General features: G+C 35.9%; 1 long non-coding RNA gene across 1 annotated transcript; it reads right to left on the minus strand.

Annotated features, from left to right (window-relative positions):
• Positions 1 to 9,460: 9,460 nt before the first annotated feature.
• Positions 9,461 to 11,893, minus strand: LOC131067951 (uncharacterized). Its single transcript, XR_009111888.2, has 2 exons — positions 9,846 to 11,893; positions 9,461 to 9,689 (listed from the first exon to the last, which is right to left on the minus strand). It is a non-coding gene; the product is annotated as an uncharacterized LOC131067951 (long non-coding RNA).
• Positions 11,894 to 15,002: the final 3,109 nt, after the last annotated feature.

The raw sequence follows: 15,002 nt of genomic DNA on the forward strand, positions 1-15,002 counted from the left end.
TTTGATTAATTTCTCTATTCATCTACTATTAAATAAATCTATATGATTTATTTACATAGTTCATTTCATATCCCCCTTTGATTAATTAATTCTAAATTAGTTAATTCCCCTCATTTTAATCAATTCTTCTAATTCCTATTTAAGATTAATAAACTCAAGTTTGTTGAGATTAATTATCATTTTCCAAATTATTTGAATTTCTAAATTCAAATGAGCACATGGTTCCTAACTTTTAACCACCTAACCTAACCCATTCCACCTAGCCCTATCCTTTCTTGCACATTCTAACCTCCTTATCCTAACCTCCTATGGTGTGGATATTCTCCCCTTGAGACACATGACACTTTTGCCACTCGTCTCCTCCCTTGGATACTTGCCCTCTCATGAGCAAGGCTCCTTGACACTTGTCACCACAGAGATGACAAGTGTTCCTTCCTCCAACCTCTTCTCCAACTTCCTCAATCTTGCCCCTTGATATCTTCAGATCGGATCTGGACCGTCGATTCCTGCCACCTCAACTTTGGCCTTGGAATTCTTATAAATATCCCCCATTTTGGAGCAATAAGGATCCCTTGCATTCATATTTTTAGCATCATTACTATAGGCATTTTCATTTCAATCATCTAGTAATTAGCATTTTGGATTAATCATAGCATGTTAATCTAGTTTCTTAGATCATGCATTTCATATCATTTGCATAATCAATCATGATCAAGTAGCTACTCAACTCTTGAGTTGCCACTTTTGAGGTCATTGCTTCGCTGAGAGTCAAGCAATCCAACACCTTCAAGGTCCTCAAGAATAGAGAAAAATAGGACATTTCAAGGAGGCTTATGGTTTGCATTTTTAATTTAGTTTTCAATTAAGCTTTCCATTATGTTTTATTGTCTCATTATATGTGTATGCCTTTCTATTTACCTCATTTTTAGCATCACAATAAGCACCAAATAGCTGTACACAACCATGAAAAAATGAAAAATAAGAAGAATATCAAGGCCAGTGACAGAAGAGCTTAACGCTCTTAATGCATTTCTAGCATATTAACAATTGCATGATTTCCATGGTCAATACTTTCAATGATAGAATAGTGAATGACAGTCCTATGAAGGACCAATATGAACAATGATAGTGTAACATACCTTATAAGGGTTTGACACTAAGAGTGGTTTCCATCAACAACATAGTCATCAAAGTTTTCAGAGATTAATGAGCAATATCAAAATATCATTCATATTGAAGAAATCAGTCAAGGCATAGACCAAAGCTACAGACAATGCACGGTGAGCTCAATAAATACAGTCCCTTAATGGTTACAGAGTCTAGATCAGTCATGGAAAAGGTTTCAAGAATAGAGAAAAGACAAACCTCCAAAAGATAACATACAATGCTTAAGGGAAGTACAACAGTCATAAAGACAGAGGTAAGGAATTATGAATCTGAGACAATAGAGACAAATCATTATTTAATGAGAAAAGGTTGAACCTTTTCATGAAGACGGTAATATGTGATGTGGTCTCCTACAAGCACAAAGGTATAGTATGAACAAGGTTGCAACATATAAGATACAACCCTCATTAAAGATCTTACAAAATAGTCCTCTTTCCAAAACAATGCAACCTTATAATGGGTATTCACCAGCTGCAATCTTCCAAGCTATGGCACTCTTTGTCAAAATTAAATCTTTATAAGCATAGAGTAGTCCAATCAGGGCAAGAGCAATGGCAGGAGAGGGCTTCAAAATGGCAAAGATCCTAGGGTCAAGCACCATTGAGTAATGAAGTTGTTTATTGTCTGATTATCTCCAATTGAAGAGCACTAAACTTATTTGACACAAAATACAGTCTCAAACACCCATCAAATCAAAGGATGCAATAGACATACAATAAGCATGAACGATAAAGCAATTAGAGGAATCATTCATAGAGAATGTTGCAGTCTGTCATTTAACAACTCACAGCTACCTAATATAGTCAAAAGTAGTAAGAGACTTCATGATTCATTGTTATGCCAGTCCAAGGAATAGATACAATCCCTTTGAAATGAGTATCAATCTTTAAGGGTAATGTTGCAGTCTTGATCTAAAGGCAGTAGCATGAAGGTTTCAGAGCAATAAGTGCAGTCTTAAATCTTTATAAGCACAATGAGTAGATGTCATGGTAGAAGCAAAATGGGACCCCTCCTCATTTCCATCATTGGAAAGTATTTATAGATTTACAGTAGAGGAAAAGTCTCACTTATACGGTCCAAGGTTCAAGCAAAATTCTAGATCATGAGGATCATTTAACAAGAGCAAAAGAGATGCAGAGTTTTCAAGTTTAATAAATGATCACAGTACAAGTGTTAACATCTTGAGAATGATAGAGAGATTCTACAAGTTGATCAATAGGATAGATTGTAATTGAGATGTAAGGCATGGAAGCATGACAAACTTTGAGAGTCAAAGAGGTAGTTCACAATCAGTTAACAGGGCAAGAGGTGGAGTCAAAGACACGTGTTTCAGTTCGGACCTAAGAAAGAAGATTTTCATTACAATCATCAATTCGAGGCCTAAAAAAGAGGAAGTTTGAGTCATTTTCCTATAGTTAAAGGCCAGATAAGAAGCTCACATGAGTTCTACATCACTTGGGACTGAGTTTGCAACAGTTCAACTCCAATTTGGGGTAGTTTTGACTCCTTTTTTCAAGGCTTCTCCTTTCAATTCGACCAAAGGAAGATATTTAACACAAATTGGAGATACAATCAAGGTGGAGACAACCAGTTAAAGCTAAGATGGAAGAGGCACAACAATTCTTTCTTTACTCTTTCAAAGACTTCTTCTCTATAAGTCTGATTTTCCTCTCTTTTTCTTCTCTAGTTCTTTTTCTCTCCGGCTTTTGCATACAACATTAAGGCATGAAGATTGTAACTCATAGAACCATTCTCAGATTTGTAACAACAACTCTTTCATTTTTTCAATAATATTCAACAGGTTTTCCTTCTTGATACTTCATGAGTTGTAATGAATGTCTAATTTGATGATTTTTTTGTGATTCATACTTAGAATCCTTTTAGTTTATCTCTTTCAAACAATATTAATTCAAGAAGATTCATGATTAATATAGGCCTTAGATTGTGTAATCTTATTTTGATAAGTTTGAAGTTGAGAAAATAGATTATTTTCCTTCAAGCAAGCTTTCTAATAAGACCCTTTCTATGAAATATTTATGTATTACATGCTTAGCTGGGTTGTGATAACCAAAGCTATTTTTATTTGTCAATAAGGTCCTAAATATAGTTCTTGAGTTTCATGCACTTTCTTGTATCATGACCTTGGACACAATGGTATTCACAATACTCATTCTCATTATACCAATGGGGTTTAGGTTGGTTGGGTTCATATGGACGGCTCATGGGAAAGATAGTGGCACTAGCCTTGACAAGTTTCTAGAAGACAACCTTGATGGGTTTGGTAAGAGGAGTGTATTCGCATTGAACTTGATTGCTGGGACAGGATGATCAACCAGAGATGGAGATGTTGTTGCAGGGCTTGGATTGGTTTTGTGAATTATATTGGTTATGGGATGGATTATTAGTGTTGGTATGTTTGGTTGGGCTGGTTATGGTCTGGACACGCTTGACATCAATGACTCCATAATTGACAATATTTTTGTTCTTCGACCAATACCTATACTTCTCATTCGATGAAGACCCTTGGGAATCCTTTTGATAACGCTTCATGACACCCTTCTCTAGGAGAACTCACTCTAATGCTTGGCCTTTCTTAGTGAGTTCCTCAAATGTTTCAATACATTGAAAACTCAAAGGACGAGACATATCAGGGAAAATATTGCGTTGAAACAACTTTACTTGATAAGATTCAACTATGTCCCAATCAAACTTTCTGATAAGATGTTGCCACCTTTGTAAAAAGTTGGCAAAGATCTCTCCAGTCCTTTTCTTTGTATTGCATAGGTCTTGTTGACACCTTCAAATCTGAAAAACAAATTCAATGCATATGTGAAAATCTAATTAAGGCATATAGATATGCCCCTACAAAATCTCTTGCAAATGCCCTTTGGTTTTAAAGCACATTCAAATTTACCTTTAGTAGGTTTTATTTTTAATTACTGACTTTCTCAGCTGGTTGGTCATTTAAGTTATGCACCTTCGAGGGTCTTATGTCTTCATGTTGACTGGCCCCATGTTTGAAAACCTCTATTTAGCCAATCAACTTCTTTTATTTTTCAAGTGCAAATATCATTCCCTAGAATAATCTTTTTCTAAGAATGGCCCCTTTCATGATATTAAACCCTCAGCTTTAAGCATATGTCAATTTTGGTGCTCAGGTTCATACCCGCACCCCCGCATCATTTTCACCACGGTCTTAAATGTTTCACTGGCACATGAAGTAAAAATGACTTATCTTAAAGTGTTACCCACAGCCACACATAAAGAGTTCAAAATCTGTGAAAGGCTTGCGGGTATGTGGGGAATAAAGTGTTTTCTCCCACATACCTATGTTTTTTTTTCGATGGGCTAAGATAATTTGTGGGCACGTGAGATTCTTTCATGGCGGGCATTACTTTCACTCGCGTCCCCACATGATAATCAATTAGGTCTTATTTTGACCATGGGTGTGTGGGGATGAAGAAGGACAACACAGGGTGGACACCATATGTTGTTTGAGTGCATACATAGAGTAGGAGGGAATTCTAGTTAAGATTATTTGACAAATCCGAAGTGTCCATTTGCATCAACAAGTGGTTGAATGAGAAAGAGTGTCATGAAAGTAGGGAATAACTTACTTCAAATATTTCTCAGCTATCAATATAAGCACCTTATCAGATCCACTGATCATGAGTTTCTTATAGGCTGATAAAGAAGTTGGAAATATGTGAATAATAGATTTGTTCGTCATATTGTTATGTCTGATATTGTTTTATTCAAACAATTTTTTCATGTTTGGTTAATTCATCCTCAAGGGGATTATTTTAATGATTTGTAAAAATTCTTCACTATTTTGTCATTATGCGACTTGAGTAGTGTTGCTCAACCATGTGTCATTTTCTATGAGGCTTTCTTTCTCTTAATCATTATTAATTATGGTCACAAGTTGTAGAATATTTTCGGTTAATTATGGTGTGGCTTAAACTCTTTTTTATTGTGATGTTAAAATATGCTTTAGGCATATTCATGTTTGAGACATTAAGATTTTTACAGATGGAAAATGATTTGAGGCTTGTTTTTGCTCCCTTGTTTTATAAAAGGGAATTCAGGATCATTAGCAGGGAGTTCTAAAAATATTTTGTTTACTAGGTAGGCTAGTTTTGAGCAATAGAGAAATTCTAAATTGAGTTTCATCTTGAAGGGTTGTTTAACTTGTTTGAATGCATTGATGAAATACAATATTACAAGTTGTCTCCTAATTTGTCTCTTGTTATCATATGAGTTTATCTGTTAAGGATGGTTTAATTTATCTCAATAATCCTATTATTGATGAGTGATGCTTTGGTGGGTCTGTTTCAAGTTTCAAGGAAGTAGTTAAATTCTACTAAAGTATTGTTGTGGTATTTTAATATGGTTAGTGATTGTTAAATGATAATTTTTTATGTTGTGTTGTTGAATGTTTATGCAAGGTGTAAAAAAATAGATTTATGGGATAAGTTTGTTTAGTTATTTTGAATGTTTAACTCAGTTAGATGACTCTATTACCCATGTATTTAAGCACTAATCCATAATACTCCGTTTTAGCAACCAATTCAAATAAAATTAAATTTAATCTTTTTGTATTTGCATTTTATTTGTTTTGAAAATGTTCTCAGTTAGGTGTCAAGTGCATTATAAACTAGGATTTCGGGCAAAATCATGCAGCATAAGTGCTTTCCCTAGTATAATTTCACTGAGAATTATTTTTTGATTGCAATATTACTATAAATTAGTTATAAGAGTTGATATATTTCACAGGTGTACCCGCTTGGGTTTAACAGAGCCTGAAGCGTAGAGGAATTTGTTTCTATTGTAAATTCCTATAAAGTTGGACACTAGCTTGACTTTCTATTGATGAATCATAACCCGATTGTAGGAAAGCTCGAATAACCAGTTGGAACCACCAACAAAATGATGACTCTACTAGGGAGTCAATGCCAAATCCATTGAAGTTAGAGTCAAGAAATGTCTAGAATCTGAAGTTTGTTTCAAATCTAGAAGTTTGCAGCCTGGAGAAAGCTTTGTAGTAGCACATGTGAAAAGTATTTGTGTGACTTTGTTGTTTGGATAAAACCCAAAATCAATTGAAGCTTTAAATGTTTTACAGCTGTTGAAAGTTTTCCTCTACCAAGGAAGTGGCGACTCTGAATGAAGAATTTGATGAAGATACAAAGAAAAGTTGCAGAACTTCAAATTTTCAGTCAAGAAGAAAGCAAACAATTGCTGCAATTTCCGAGGTACTTTCATAATTGTTGAAGTGATTTATGAGAATTTAATATGTCACGTGTTCCCTTCAAGTTATTTGAGCATAAAATTAGGGAAAGATTAATGATATTTTACATACTTCTCATCTATTATTTGCATTTTGTGACTTCTGTAAGGAAGTATGTAGGTTTCATTGAATGAGATCTTAGTTTTTGATGTCATGTATTATGTAATTTAAAGATCTCTTGTTGTAAGAGCACTAGTTTAGGATGTATCAACAACATGTATATGGTTGTGTGGTTCCAAGTGCAATCACACTTTGTAATCACCCTCAAAAATGTGTTCAGAAAAGCAATTTTAGTATTGAGAGGTATAAGGCCATTGATTTTAGTGGCATTGATGGTTTCCCACATGTTATACCATCTGAGATCAGAGATAGGATTCCAAAGTTTAGTGTCTCAAAGTTTGAGTCAGCAGACAAGCATCTTCGAAGATTTAGTGATTTGATGGAGGATTATGAAGTGAAACATGAGGATGTAATCATAAAACTTTTTGTGCAAACCTTGAAGGACAATGTAAGAGAGTGGTTCTCAAATTTGTTTCCAGATTCCATTAGTTCATGGCATGAATTCCAATCAACTTTTGATGAGAAATTTGGTGAGAAATTTTTTGAGAGTGTGATTGTCAATGAATTTATGGACATCCATATTGAGAATGAAGAGTTAGTTTCATCATTTAACCATAAATTTATGAAGCCCTTGAAGAGAATTCTTGAAAACATGAGACCTAATGATGAACTAGCTTTGTTCATTTACTTAGGTGCATTTGATAGCAAAATGAGCTATAGATTGAGAAGTGCAGATCCACAAAATTTACATCAGGTTATGCAAGAGGCAATGGACATTAAAGGTATGTCTAAATTCTGAAGGATGAGGCATCACATATTTGAAAATGTAAGTTGTTAGAAGATGTCATGTGCAATTGAACAAAGACAACCAGAAATTGTAGATAATTTCCAAAACTACTATTAGCCTACTGCCCCAAGTTTTACTTCATTTCATAATGCTGGTAATGTCTCTCCCAATGTTATTCATGAACCACATTATGGTGGAGTATGTATGGATGGATTAAGTGTGTCTCAAACACCAATTATTTCTCATGTACCTAATCAAAGTTGTGTATGCAATCAACCATCTAGTATGCGAACTCCTGAAAGAATCATCTCAAATGAATCTTAGTTTGTTGTCCCTAACAATGTACCATCAATCAATACAAATTAGATTGAACCCGAAGACTTTTATAAGTAGTGTGAGATTCTTCTTGACTCCATAACATATGTTCGAGGCTTGATGGACCATGAGACAAGGAGGCTTTTAAACAATGAAGATATTGTATCAATAGAGATTCGTGGGAAGCCTCATGTTGATAGTGATACAAGTGAAATGTCAAGGGTATTGGAATTGATGAGATGATGTAGTTACTTAAGTATGAAGCTCAATTAAGTGAAGACCATCACGTGAGTACCAATGTTCAAATTCTTGACAAGGGTGATTATGATACCATTGATCTTCCTTATGTGTCTTTATCTCGTGATGTGAACCGGGTTCCTTTCTGTCCTAATATGCATAGTAACCTTTATTAATTAGATTTAGAATCATTTGCAACACCACAATATGCAAGTGACTTGTATGACACTTGTGATGAGTGTGAAGATTTTGGTTCTTTTTATGTTGTCCCTATTTGTGAAGACAAGCATACTACTCATCACCTTGTTGTTCAAACGGACTTGAGTGAGATAGAAATGGAGTCTTTCACTATGTTTGAAGATGATGATGACATGCAAATTCTTTTTGATATTTGTCAATCAATGCTTGATTTAGATAATACTAATAATATGGATCAAGAGAATGCTAATCTTTGTGGAAGATTTCAATGGTTCAAAAGCATTTTCAGATATTGGAGTTAGGAATTTGAGTGGGGACAAGCCAGATGATATAATGAAGAATGATTTAGAATATAGATTCTTCTTCACTGAATTTAATATTATGGAAATGTATCATAGCTATGAACCTAAAAAGATAGGTGTTGCTAATGAAATAAGGACATGGTTCGAGTATATGGAAACTGATGCACTTGATGAAGTTATCTATGATAGCAATGTAGAGCAGAGATGGGTTCATGAGGAGGGGAATTCCCATAAAGATGTGCGTGACAAAGTACTCTTAGATTTGTATGAGCCAGCTTTTGAAGTTTTTTATGAGGATATATCTTATTATGTGTTGGTTCCCAAACCAACAGTCTCCGAGTTCTAGAGGAATTGCCACTAACTCATCAACAAAATCGGAGAAGGATTTGGCCAACTAAACGAGACTCAGTCACAAGACTGAGATCTCCTCCACTTTTGACTCTGCAAGACCAAGGAAGGTGAACCTATGCAATGTCAAAACAACTAATAGCTACAAAATACTTGAGACATTACATATTCAACATATCATCTCAATGAAAATGTACTAAGGAAGATGGATGAACTCTTGGTTTTGGCTTTAACCTTAGTTTATAAGCATCTATGCACTTTATTGAGGGGGGTTTCTACACTAATCCCACTCCTAATGCAGAAAGTAAAAGAGATTTATAAATATGAAGATGATTCTAAAAAGTGGGAACAACTCCATGATCAGTGTCTTGTATGGGCAACGGAGTCTATTCTCATTATGCATCCTTACATTTAAGTAGCTTGAACTGTAACCACATAAATCTTAGCATCAATGCTTGACATTAACACCCATTAGCTTGGTTATTCCTGCAGCCATACTTAAAGATCCTACAATACAGGAGATATTATTCATCATCCTATTCAAGCAATTTAATCTCTTCCTTGAAGAGAAGCAAAAATAGAATAAACACCAAACTTGCTGGGATAAAACATACAATCTTAGATTGTGTATTTCAAAAATAACAATGTTACATGTAGGAGATAGTAGCAAGAGAAACCAGTATTTTGTTCTTGCATATCTGATTACAACTACTAAAAATGCAAAGCATATACAAACTGAAAAAATAACTCTAACTGTCATGAAAATCTTGCACTCTATATATGGAAGCCTTGCTTCCAGAATGATGAGAAAAATTACATTCAGAATTGTATATCTGAAAAGAAGAGAGAGTATACATCAAAAAGAGAAAAACCTAAAGAGAAACCTAAAAGAATCTCTGAAAGAGACTTGTCTCCTCTCTTGAAATCCGCACTTTGAATAACTCTTCTTCTTTCAAAATTTGTCAAAATCTTCACCTCCACCCTGCTGAAAACTTCAAAAATCAGAAAAATTGTCATCTTCGGCATTTGTCAATTCATAACACTGCACTTTAATCTAAAATTACCATATTTGCCTACTGTCCATAAATTGCCATCTAGGGCATTTGTCAATTCATAACACTGCACTTCAATCTAAAATTACCATATTTGCCTACTGTCCATTTAACTGTAGAAGCTCACACTTTCCCTCCCTGTCTGAAAACTGAAAATTACCCTTTAGTGAAAGGAAAAGCCGACTTTTCTGCACATTTTCCTCTTTGGCCAAAATAGCAAAACCCCCTTTTGACTGAAAATGCTTACCCTGTGCATTCGAAGAATAATATTTCACTTCCTTTCGTATGAATTTCTTCTACTTTTCTTCAATTCACTCGTGAGTGGAATATAGTCCTCTATAGTGAAAATGACATGGCCTTCACATCTCTCCTTTTGATTATACTTTAAAAGAAAATCACCCTCGCTGCTCAGATCTACATTCCTCTTTAGTCAAAATATTAAGACTTATTCATTGTGGATTAGAACCATTTCCCACCCCTCTCTAGCTTAAATAATTTTACTGAAAATGCCCCCTTTTAGTGAAATAATGACACTCAAGTGAATATAATTCCTTCCCTTGTAAGCAGTGTATATCCCCTTCATATTCGGTGTTGCAACAGAGGCGAACCATCAAATAAACAAACTTGGCCCAAAACCCACCAAAAGGAAAGCATCATTGGTTTAAAACTCTCCCTCGAATCGCTTCATCATAGCCCTGTCGATGCTTCCACATTACTTTTCAATGCCTATACTTTCATACTGGCACGAGGTCTTTGAAAATTCACTCGATGCAATCCCACAACCAAGTACATTCACACCTAAGACGTATCATGGAGAAGAGAAGTCTCAAGGTGCTGACAAGTCCCTATTCGATTTGGCCAAAAGCACCTGTAACCATAGCATCTGATAGAAAACCCCCAACCTTCAAATCACAACAGATATAGCGGGCATTTTACAAGTTATCACATTTCGCTACCCCTTCATGGATCTGATCAGCAATATTCATACGCACCCACGAAATACTCCCATGCTGCCAAAATAACGTCAAGGATAATTTGTGCACATCTGCAGGCACTCATATGGTTTTCCTCGACAAATGCGGGATGACCCTTCATTGGATTTCATCTACTACTATTACCACTGGCGTTTGGATCAACGTCCTAACCCAGGCACACACATGATTACATTGCAATCCATCTGCATTGTGTCTCCCTGTGCATATGGAAACTCAGACATAATTATTTCATTAAAATCTGCCTTGACATTTGATTATTTTGGTCTCCATAGGGTTTCTTCCACCTCCTTATATATACGATCCCTGTTATACAGTGCCCTATCTCATTTGCCATCTCAGAATACCAACATCTCCAGTTTGCATTTTGTCTGTTCATTGCCATGTCTATCAAATTCAATGCACGACATATGCTATGAAGCGTTTGCCCTGAAAAATAGATATCAGCAATCTGCCCTCGAACTCCTGTCTCATCTTCAGCCGGGAGGACAATGGCGAGGGCTATGGAAATTGGTTTCACACCTGTCAAGTGCATTCGCCTCAAACTTTCTGCAACAATACTATCGATCTTTCCTTGAGTAGATCCCTGCATTCCCCATCTCGGCTTACTGCAACTGCAATTACACCCGCGTTTTCGTCCTCTTCATGCATTAGTCCTTCTCATTTTGTTTGCTCTAATCTTGTTTTGTCCTGCTTTGTGTATTTCATTTTCTTTCCTCACGTTTATTCTCTCATGCCCTAATTTTCTCTTTACCCCTGGCAAGCCCTTTCTTCTTTCGATTTTTTGCTATCAAATCATATCCCGTGGCGTTTTGTTGTGCGTGTTTTCCTTAAGCGGGGTAATTTGGACCTCAGTCTCCCCATACCATACTTACCCCGCGTGCCTGAGAGCACCCCTCCAGAATCACGCGGGATAACAAGGCCTTGCTTCTCCCGTGCACCCCTTGCTTATCCCGCGATGCATTGCCCCCAAATCGTGCGCGGGATAACTTCATGCCCTTGTTTTTCTTGGTTTCTTATCCCGCGGGTTGTTTGATTCACCTTAGACCATGTGCGGGATAGTGAGGGAAATAGTTTCCCCACTTCAATTTCTTCTCCCGCATCATTTACCTTTCTTCGCTCAGAGCTGTGCGGGGCAAGAGCTCGCACAAGCTCTTAAAAGAGACTTTGGTTCAATAAAATTTAAGCTCCTCTTAATGTTGCGGATCCCGCCATGAGTTGCACTTAAATCTCCCTCCTTTATATTAAATATTTTAAATTGATTTAATTAATTCTTCTACACACCAACATTAGGCATCTTAATTTTCCTTTCAATAAATCAAATAAATCTTCTAAAACATATTATCCCCATTCTTATCACCGATATTTTTTGAAAATCACTAAATTGATTTTTTCTTCACAATTTCATACAACTCCCCCTTTTGTATTTAAATATATTATTATTTTAATCAATATGATTAAAAATAATATATGTTTAATCTCTTATGTCTTAACGGGTGGCTAAAAACAGATTACGTTTCTACGCAATTAAACTTGGAGAAATGACTTGATTCACTGATTGGATGAATGCTGGATGCGAGAAATTGAATTTAGGATTGATCATTTTTGTAACTTTGACACTTGGCCTCTCAACTGGCTTTAAAACCTTACCCAAACACCTGAGCAAACCCTAAGAGTTGGCACACAGATAGATTGTTATACATAGAATCCAGGGCATCTAATGGATTGTCATTCGACATCCGAGGCAAAATTTATTAACGTGCAAAGTTGCCTACTCAGGCTTTTCTGAATCTAAACCTACTGAATCAACTTGAGTAGCATTCAAACCCTGATTTGAAAAAATATCAAATCATCACTCTTAAAGTCGCCACTTGGCACAATGGCACATCAATATACCCTGAACACATGTGCAAGAGGGTTTGACCTGATTAGGTCACATGTGAAAATTATTAACCCTTAATTTTGTCTTCTCTGATTGAACTGGACATTTGCTTGAGAAACCCTGAAAAATGTTCATTTGAAATGGGCTCTAAAAAGTGGTCAAATGATGAGCTGGAGGGCCACAAACTGGGAATCTGGTAGATAATTTTACAGAGAAACATGGGGTATATTTGATTTGAACTGTAGGTCAATTGGGCATAAAATATAAATTAACAAAGTGGGCTCTTTACTGTTGTTTGACACTGTCCAGTTTGCAAAACTGGATTTTTTGCAAACGAAATTGGCTTTGAAAACTCAGCACATGGATTCATGGGACTTTGCCACTTGGCATGGGGCTTCAAAAAATAGCAAAGAAACATGGAAAACTCTCTGCTTGGCTTGACAATCAACTAGCACAAAGATATAACACCCCAAACAGGGATACTCAGAAAAGTGCAATAAGGTGCAAACATCAACCCTAGCCTCAGGACCTCCAAAGGACACTTCACAAAAACATCAAAAATGATCCGAGGAAGCTACAAACAAGTATATGGAATCTCTATAAGGTTTTCAACCATCCCCCAAGGGGATTTTACATGACATTTCTCTGGTGCAAAAATATGAGCTCACCAAATGAGCTACAAAGACCTGCTCTGAAAGGCAATTCTGAATGCAATCTACAAAATTTCGAGCCTAGGTCTTCAAAATTAGATAATTTTTTTTGAAGTTCATACATGATGAATGGGTAGAGGTTGATTACATAATGAAAGTAGAGTTGGATGTATTTATATGTAATGTGAATGACGATGATATATGTAGTATGTGCTTGCAAGACTTTCAAATTTCTAATGAAGATGTTGAACTCAAAATTTCAGGTATATACTTTCGCAAGTATGATATGGTGCATATACAAGGTGGAATAGCATATGAGTGCTTTTCCTTTAATATATTTGATAGTTTAGGCCCTAGTTTGTAGAAACACCCCCTTGATGAATACATTTGTTATCAACAAACTTATGAGGAAGATACGTATGATGAGGCTAGCTTTATGATGGATTATGAGTGCTTTAATTTTCTTCAACTAGATGATCATGTCATAGATAGTGGCACTGAGATTGACAGTAAGGAATACTCCATTGAGTATGAATTTGTTTTATTTGATGGATTTGATGAGTGTGTGCCAAATGAAAGTGAATGTACTCAGCTCTGTCCTGATTACACAATGCATGATTATAGAGAAAATACTCATGATGATGAGTACAATGTTATTTTGAACAAGGTTATTGGTTTTGAGTGTAATCATATGTTTTCTAGTAATAGCTATAGATTGGTGCTACTAATATGTGATGAGAATCATATATTTGATAAAGGCAAGTTTTGATTTTTCACTTTTGGTGTCCTGGGGCCACTAATTAAAGAATGGATATGATGTTTATCTAATTATGAGTAGGGAGCTCAATGAAATAGGCTACTGGTCTGCTTCTACTCGAGATCTGAATCCTTGATATGTCTGCAAAGGGCACACATCCCCAACCATAGCCACTATTGATACCTTCAAATCCGAAAGAAATTTTTAGTGCATATGTGAAAATCTAATTAGGACATATAGATATGCCCCTACAAAAGCTCCTACAAGTGCCTTTTGGTTTTAAATCACATTCAAATTTAGCATTGATGGGCTTTATTTTTACTTAGTGACTTGCTCAGCTGATTGGCCATTTATTTAAGTTATGCACCTTAGAGGCTCTTATGGCATCATGTTGACTGGCCTCATGTTTGAAAACCTCTATTTAGCTCGTCAACTACTTTTATTTTCCAAGTGTGAATATTATTTCCTAGAATAATGTTTTGCTAAGAATATCCCCTTTCATGCTATTAAACCTTAACAATTAAGCACATGTCAATTTTGGTGTTCAGGTTCATACGCGCACCCCCACATCGTTTTCACCACAATCTCAAATATTTCATGGGTGCGTGAAGTAAAAATGACTTATCTTTAAGTTTTACCCGCAACCCTGCATGAAGAGTTCAAAATCTGCAAAGGATTGCAAGTATGCGAGGACTAAAGCAATTTCCCCCGCATACTCGCATTTTTTTGTGGGCTCAGATATTTTGCGGGCATGAGATTCTTTGATGGAGGGTGTTACTTTAACCCGCACCCCTATAGGATAATCACTTAGGCCTTATTTTGACCACGGGTGATGAAGAAGGACAACATAGGGTGGACCCCATATGTTGTTTAAGTGCATAATGGACTAGGAGGAAATTCTAGTTAAGATTCTTTGACAAATCTGAAGTGTCCATTTGTATCAACAAGGGGTTGAACAAGCAGGA

This window comes from Cryptomeria japonica, chromosome 6 (genome assembly GCF_030272615.1).
Source record: "Cryptomeria japonica chromosome 6, Sugi_1.0, whole genome shotgun sequence".
NCBI classification, from domain to species: Eukaryota; Viridiplantae; Streptophyta; class Pinopsida; order Cupressales; family Cupressaceae; genus Cryptomeria; species Cryptomeria japonica.